At 41.8% G+C, this 8,273-nt stretch overlaps 1 long non-coding RNA gene across 1 annotated transcript; it reads right to left on the bottom strand.

Annotated features, from left to right (window-relative positions):
• Positions 1-1,315: 1,315 nt before the first annotated feature.
• Positions 1,316-8,270, bottom strand: LOC119088212. Its single transcript, XR_005091833.1, has 3 exons — positions 8,139-8,270; positions 5,782-5,862; positions 1,316-1,630 (listed from the first exon to the last, which is right to left on the bottom strand). It is a non-coding gene; the product is annotated as an uncharacterized LOC119088212 (long non-coding RNA).
• Positions 8,271-8,273: the final 3 nt, after the last annotated feature.

Below are 8,273 nucleotides of genomic sequence, written 5' to 3'. Positions count from 1 at the left end.
TCCAGAGCTGGTCAGCTCAGAGATTTCCCTCGAAGGCCTGTGCCAGTAAGTTATAGATGCTTGTCAGTCTAATTTTAAGGCAGAAGTACTATTTCTAGTGCACCATTGTTAGAGGAGGCCACAAGCGTTATCAATCAGCAAGGAGCTTGTATGGCCGTATCATTGGCGTCACTCACAAAGGAAGGAATGGCACCCAGTAGGAAATGCATTGCAAGAAGCATAATCTTGAGTTGGGCAGATGACTCAGTAGGTTAAGCATTTGCAATGCAAGGCAAAGACCTGAGGTTGAATTCCCAGAACGCATGTTAAGCCAGATGCAGTAGTGTGTATCTGGATCCCAGTGAAGTGGAGAGAGAAACCTCTCGAGAAGCTTGCTGACCAGCTAACTTCGTGTAAGTATCAGTAAGCAACAAGGGACCCCTCTCTAACACAAGTTGGAAAGTGAAGACTGATACCCAAGGTTGTCTCCTGACCTCATACATGCACATTGGCATGCACACTCCCACACTTTCACAACTGAGTGCATGCATACACTCCCCCCTCACAAACACACACACACACACACACACACACACACACACAGAGAGAGAGAGAGAGAGAGAGAGAGAGAGAGAGAGAGAGAGAGAGAGAGAGAGATATTAAAAAACCCTACTTCAATCCTTTTCCATTTCTGGGTAGAACAAGTTTGTGGAGGCTTGTGATGTCACACAAAGAACAGAGAAGAGCACTGTCGTCAGAAAAGTTCATGCCAAGCTCCCCATTTTTCCCTTGGTGACTATGAGCATCCTGTCTGAGGTTTTCCCTCTGTTTCACCTGTAAAGTGTGATGATGATATTAACTATAACCTCACACTTAAGACTAAGTAGCAAAACAAACAAACAAAAACCCATATACAAATATTCTGACCTTCTTACCAGCAGTCTACTCAGATTGGATCAAAGATATAAATACCATTTTATCATGACACACCTGTGATTCATTCTTCTCTGGAGCAGAACTGGTAATATACACAGAGGCCATGTTCAAAGAAGCAAGGTGGATCATGGTGATATCTTTCTGTTTCCTTTTCTCTCTGAATGTGTGTGTGTGTGTGTGTGTGGTGTGGGGGTTCTCAAAGAATAGTTTCTTTCATACTTTAATAGCATTAGAATACAGAGATTTCTGGACACCTCTCCAGAATTGTTGTTCCAGTGTATCTGGGGTGACATCTGAGAATTTGTACTTGTAATGCATTCTTTAATGCATTACACCACACTTGGAAAAAAAAAAAAAACCTCCTAGAACACCGATTGCTCATTATCAAGGCAGTGATCTGTTCGTGTCCATCATGTCCGCATGTCTACATGTAAACTGTGCAATGAACATGCTAGGAGACGATGCAGAGACTCTGTTCTTTTTCCAGAAGGGTCTGTGTTCTGGCATCAATCACTACATGGGAAAGAGAAAGCAACCCGTGAAATGGACCACAGGAAAATCTTACACACAGTTATTAAACTTCTCCACTTTTTTTTTAATCACCATGACTCCACCAGACCAAACATCCCAGGATAGGGCTATGTGGCCCATAACATCGTGCCCCAGTGTCAAGGGTTGTATGCTCCCAGTAGAAAGTTCCGTTCACAAAATTGGCCTGAAATAATAAAAAGTTATGGGTTTTTTAGACAATACTTCATGGAGTTATAGCAAAATGCAGTAAATGAAGGGTCAGGCACAGACAAGGGTCAGAGTCTCTTTGTCTCAAGAGTAGCTGATATTTATTGAATACTTTCTGTTTACAATATGGTGCATCACTGACTTCATATGTATTACTTTCTGCAACCCTGAGATATCAAATGAGTATTATTAAGAAAACCAAGGAATCAGCACATGCTGATTATAATGGAAACTGGGTATCTAAGATTTGTTTCCCCCATATGGAAAACCATAAAACATCCTCCTTACTGTTAACATTCAGAAAATGGCCGTATCTCCCGGGGACCAAGCATGGAGAAATGGTAGCTTTATTAAGTGCCATAGAGAAATGATGGGTTGTGCTTACAGGACATCACTTTCCTTTCATAAAACAAATATCCCACAAACTTATCAGTACCTGTCTTATGCTCTTTCTGTTTCTATTTCTTAAGGAATTATTCTTATATCTTATCAAAATGATCATGTTTTTTTTTTCTCTGATGACACACAAAGAACTGGTCATATTTATTTAAATCTGACATGTAACCCTTAGGGCAGCTGTCCCAGAGTTGTGGAGCTAAGTGGACAGAGTGCCTGGCTCAGTCTGCCTTTGCATCTGATGGGACCAAGCTTCATCAGAAAGGGTCAGTTTCTCCACCACAATTTTATAGGATGAATGGCATTCAAATTCCCACACATCCAGTTTGGGGTGAAAAAATGTACAAGTTTTGTGGAGATGCTAACACAAGTATCATTACAGACATTTTCTCCCGCTGCCATGACCAGTCATTAGCAGCATGTCCATTCCTTAGCTCCCTCTCGGTTTCCTAGATAAGATAGACGGAAGGTTATCAGTAATTCCCAGAGCTGGCTCTAACCCCACCTCTTCCCTTCCAGTCAAGAAAGCACTCAGAGTGCAAGTAAGAATGATGACATCCCCATGGCAATTATTTGGAATCTAATCTGATTTATTTCTTGAGAAGGAATCCTTTCCAAACAGCAGCACAGTCTTATAAACAATAAATTATTGGTGCGCTCACCTCCCTCCTGACCACCTCTGTGGCTAAGAACCGCGGTACCTTTTCCCACAGCCTCTCACTTGTCATCTTGGGCTTCCCTTTAGGTGACCTTCACCATAATCTTTCTAGATCCATTCTATGCAATTACTTCTAACTTCTGTACAGTTTACTAATCTAGAAAGGTGGGGTTTGTTACAATGTCTCAGTGAGTTACAGTCATTTCCAGAAAAAAAAAAATAGCCCTGAGATGAAGAAAAGAATTCTAGATTTCTTTCCTGCCGAGTCATGAGAGATCTGGAAGGTGTAAAGTTCTGGGTGGTGTGTGAAGGCCCTCGACTCAGAAGGTGAAAATGACAGGGACCACTGGTGTGTAGGTGTCAGAGTCCTTTAAATGGAGAAATCTCTTAGAGTACATTATTTTCATTTTTATATGAAATATTCTGCCCATTCACTTTTTATTTATTGACTTTTAAGGTTCTTGAAAACCCAACGGGGAATTTTTACATGCTTTGAGTCTCTATAAGGACAATGTAATATTTTGGTTATAATTTCCCTTTGAAATACCATATTCACTTGGTATTTGTCCTATCTAGCCTGGCACAAAGGTATCAAAAACAGGATATTCTCCCTAAGCCTCCTTTTAGCTATAATGCGGCAAATGACAATCCAGCTTGTACAATTATTGATATGGAAGTCTTGGAATTTCCACACACTGGTTCCAAGCCAATGAAAATACACAAAGACCGAAAGCAGGGAAATTTTGGTCTCTGTGGCCTTACTTCACCGCGTTACTCCTCTGCAGATAACACTTACCCAACAGGATACCTGATTTCAAGCATGATTTGGAAATGGAAAGCTAGTTTTGTGAGCTCAGAGGAAAATATGGTAAAAATAGTTTATATCACATGATAACAAATCCTAAGAATGGGTGGTCCTTAAGTTATCTATGAGGCTTTCCTGGACTTTCTTTGGTATAGGAAGACCAAAAAAGGTCTGGGGTTTGGCTGAGCATAGATTGTTTTGAAAGTAGACACAGTGGAAAGAATGGTCAGTGGAGACTCAGAAACCTTAACTTCTAGTGCTAGAGTTCTCGTTACCTAGCTATGTGCCTCTGAGCAGGTCAACCAGCCTCGCTGGCCCTTGCTTTTCTCTTTCTAATGGAAATAAAACATTCATGGGCCCTGAATCCCTTGACTCCTTGTCTATAATAGTCAACACACCCAGGAAACCTTAGTCATTCTTTCCCATGGTCATATTCTAGTACTTGTCATTACCGGTCATATCATCAAGGTTCTCATTCTCTGACCCTTAAGTTCACTTGCTATATGATAATCCACTTTAACAGAGCTTTGGCTCCATTTTTATTGTTCTGGTGCTGTATGTTACGGGTGGTCAGCGTCTGTGCCAGGTGTTTCAAGGTTCTTGGCCTCCCTTGTGAAAGGTTGAAATCAAAACCATACACAGATTGCAAGGTCTCAGGAAACAACTTGAAAGCAAAGGAACAGCTCAGATCGGAAAAGAATCCACTATTGAGATTGAGAGCGGAGCCCATGAGTCAAAGTGCTTGAGGGCCTTGGTTATTATTTGGTGCCTCCTTTTCATGTGTCAAGAGAAAGAGGAATTTGGTTACTAGGCAGTCACCAAGAGGTTGCTGAAAGGAGTAAATTATTTCCATCATTAAAGGCAGACCTACAACGCAGCTCTACACCGGTGGAGTCCTAGACTGCTGCTAACAGGCTGCTAGGTGCGTTGTTTAGAGATGGATGTGTATATAGCCAAGCTGGGTGGAGTCTAGGTTGCTGAGATATTCATTATACTTGCCTGCTTTACCTGTATACCATGTTTCAGACTCAATCACCTTTGCCTTCCACTTCCCTACTGTTTTCATTTGGCATATCCTCAAACTTGGTTAGTCCAACTTGTCCCCATGCTGAACCTGTGCAACTTCAGCTAAACCTGCTGGAGTGAAGTCAACTAGTCTTCCAGATGCATGGTCACTTAACATATTTATGTCATACCAGCCACTCATCTCCCTCATGACTACTTTGAGATGGAGCCATGCTATGTAACCCAGGTTGACCTTGAACTTGATCCTGTCGCCTGAGTACTTGTATTACAGGTGAAAACCATAGCCAGTTTACAATCCCACCTTTTTTTGTTTGTTTGTTTGTTTTTTTTGTTTTTTTGAGACAGGGTTTCTCTGTGTAGCTTTGCGCCTTTCCTGGAACTCACTTGGTAGCCCAGGCTGGCCTCGAACTCACAGAGATCCTCCTGGCTCTGCCTCCCGAGTGCTGGGATTAAAGGCGTGCGCCACCACTGCCCGGCACAATCCCACCTTTTAAAACAGGCTAAAATAACAGTTCATGAAAGAAAATTACCAGCTCACTACCCTCTGGTGCCATGACTATTTCTGCTGGTGTTTACTCTGTCTCCCTGCCTCACCGATGTCCCTTTGCTGGCCCATTTGCTCTTAGCCATTCTTCATTTCAATCCACTAGAGTATAAATTCCAGGAGAGAGGGATGTCTGTCACCACTGTATTCTTGAGCAAATGACCCAGTAGATATTGCAGAAGAGTTACTAAATTTTCATTTTTGTCACCAACCTTAGAATAGAGGAGGAATAGACACGCATGTTCAAGAGTTCAAATAGAAACATGGATATATGCAGAAGTAAAGCCAAGAGCCTAGAGACCACTGCCCATGGCTGAAAGCCTTGGGCACAAAAAGGAACAAATGACTTAAAGGTATGAGTTGATGCTTGCTTTTTTATTTTTTACAGTGCTGGAGATTGAACCCAGGACCTTGAGCATGCAAGGTGGACCCTCTACCACTGAGCGTGCTGAACTAGGTTTTTCATGGAAGGATTTTCCACAAAGGACACACAACTTTGAAGAGGACTTCTGTTACTTTGTCTGCAGTCATACGTCCTGAGACAGAGCCGTCTGAGCAATTTGACCACAGTTCTTTGGATGCTCGTTATTGGGTCTAGAAGTTATCATGATGAAAGAGACTGACTTGGAGACCACTGACCCTGCCCCCTTTTTGCTTTGCAGAGGAGATGATTTTGACAATGGGTGTGAAGAACCTCACCTCATATTACCCTTTCATCTGCAGAACAGGGATGAAAAATCAGCTTCCTTTTTTCTGACCACTCCTTTTTTCTTCATGTACCTTAAAAATAGTTTTAGCATTGGATGCTGAGTTGCTGCTTTTAAAAGGCTGCAGTTTCCAAAAAGAAACCTTAAGTGCTACTTATGAAAGATTAGAACTTTAGTCTATCATATAAAAATCATCATATTTTAAGTGAAGATTTCCAAAGGTATTATACCTTGGCAAAACATACCTATGATATGGTTAAATGGCAGAATAATATAATTTCTTACTTCTTTTATGTGCTAAACTCTGAACCCTCCCCCCCCAACATGAATCATTTATAAGTGGATACAACACACGTGACTTACAGTGATTTTCTTTTCCACTACTTTGGTTGTTAATTTTTATGTGTTTACTCATCCCTGCCTTCGGCAAGCTCATGACATGCCTTCTCCACGGCCCCCTCACACTAACATAAACACGAGTTTTACGATCATTTATAATGGGTGAAGACCTGAATATTTTCTCAAATCCTCCCTGTGAGAACTGGAGTTTATGTGGGGTCAGGCTGCATGACTGAGGGGAGGTGAATGGGGCTCTCATCAAAAGAACCCCCATTTGGATCCACTGGAGACAGCTATTAGGTCACAGGAGGGGGTGTTTACAAGCCCAGCGACTTCACAAATTTCCCTTCTGAGCTTAAACAAAGCCAAATGGAATTCTACATTTGGCTTCACAATCAAGTGGCTAGGGTGTTCCCATACTGTCTACTCATACCTTTGGTTTGTGGGTAACTACCGAAGATTTGGAGTGCTCAGTGTAAGTTCTTAAGATATTAAAATACGAAACAGTAGCTCTAATGGTGGTACTATGAAACTCTTAGTCAGCACTAAGAAGTGGGTACAGTCTCGGGTCATAATGCCTACAGTAGTCAAACTGTCCCACTGGAATTATTTCTCACGATGACATTAATGCTTGAAGAAAAGGTGGAACCCTCTCGCAGATAGATAGCTTGGCAAGGTGGAGTGTACCATGTAGAGATCCCTCGGTGAGAAAAGCTGGGTTTAAAACTCAACTCCTGGTACTCATGGATGTCAGGATCACTCACTGTCTGATCTTGCTCAGACAATCAAACTTCTGTGTTTCCTGATCATATGAATATAAAGACAGGAACACCCACCTACTTCTCTCATAGCTCAAAAACAATGATCACAAATGCACTTCGGTTGACTGGTTAGGTGAAGATTTGCAAAAGCATGAAGTGTCACTAGGAACTGAAAGGAAAGTCTGAAATTATTGCCCCAGAAGGAGTGTCTCATTTATTTTATATCATTTCATAGACACCCGAAACAGATACAACATCAGGGCAGATAAAATTTGAAAATGAGCATGAATGACTTGTAAGGGCCTAGAGGTAAAATCTGTTGAGACAGTGATGCCCATGTTAGGGAGAGTAGGGACATTTCAAGGCAAGATGAGCTTGCAAAAAGTCACAGAAGGGGGTTTGTAGAAACCATGGAAGTCATCCCAAGGAGATCTGAAATAGACATCTCTGCTCACTTGAACTTCTGTATGCAAACACGTGGCATATGCAAAGTACCAATGACAAAAATCAAAATTCTCCTGTGACCTTACGAAGTGGAGAGGAGAAATATTTTTGTGCTGAAAACCTTCTTAATATGCAGCAAAACAGCCTCATGATTAAAATTCAAGAAACACCCACAGTATGTGTGCATTTTTTGTACATAATTTTGTACTCTTGGTGATATCAGTAATGTTTTCCTCAAAATCCCTGAATGTCACAATAACTTCAAGGCACTAGATGTCTTAGCACATGATTCTCCCTATAATTTGGCTTTAGAAAAAAATTTTTTTTTTGTTTTTTTGTTTTGTGAAATAGGGTTTTTCTGTGTAGTTTGGTACCTGTCCTGGATCTCGCTCTGTAGACCAGGCTGACCTCACACAGCGTTCCACCTGGTTCTGCCTCCCGAGTGCCGGGATAAAAGGCGTGCGCCTTCACTGCCCGGCTGAAAATCTTAAACTTATAGCAGCTTATTGAAATATGCTTTGTTTCTTGAGTTGCAGACAGACCAATGGTCCCTTTATTGAGTCACCTCTTGAGCCCTATTAAAGTCTTCTGTTGATATCGCGGAGGTTTCCTTCATTCTTACAGCTGCATCCCCGTTGGCATTTCCTCATTCCTAGTACAAGCACGGTGCTTGTGCAGTAGTTTCTCAATAAACGCTCCATAAGTTGAACTGAATTAGAAAACCGTTACACTGCTAATTGCCTGCTTAACTCATCACCCATTCCTCTCCCCCTCCCCCACCCGCACCCCCACCCCCAGCTCTTACCAGCAGAATCCTGATTCACTTGGGGGCATTTCAGTGAGCTGTTCGTGGAAGTCACTGCTTGAGAATTCTTGGGAAGCTCTGCCGTGGGATGTTCTGTATGGCAAATGTGTTACTCTGATTGGTCAATAAATAAAA

The sequence above is a fragment of the Peromyscus leucopus genome, chromosome 6, assembly GCF_004664715.2.
Source record: "Peromyscus leucopus breed LL Stock chromosome 6, UCI_PerLeu_2.1, whole genome shotgun sequence".
NCBI lineage: Eukaryota > Metazoa > Chordata > Mammalia > Rodentia > Cricetidae > Peromyscus > Peromyscus leucopus.
Note: the sequence above shows the minus strand (reverse complement) of the source record. Positions and strands in the feature narration are given on the sequence as shown.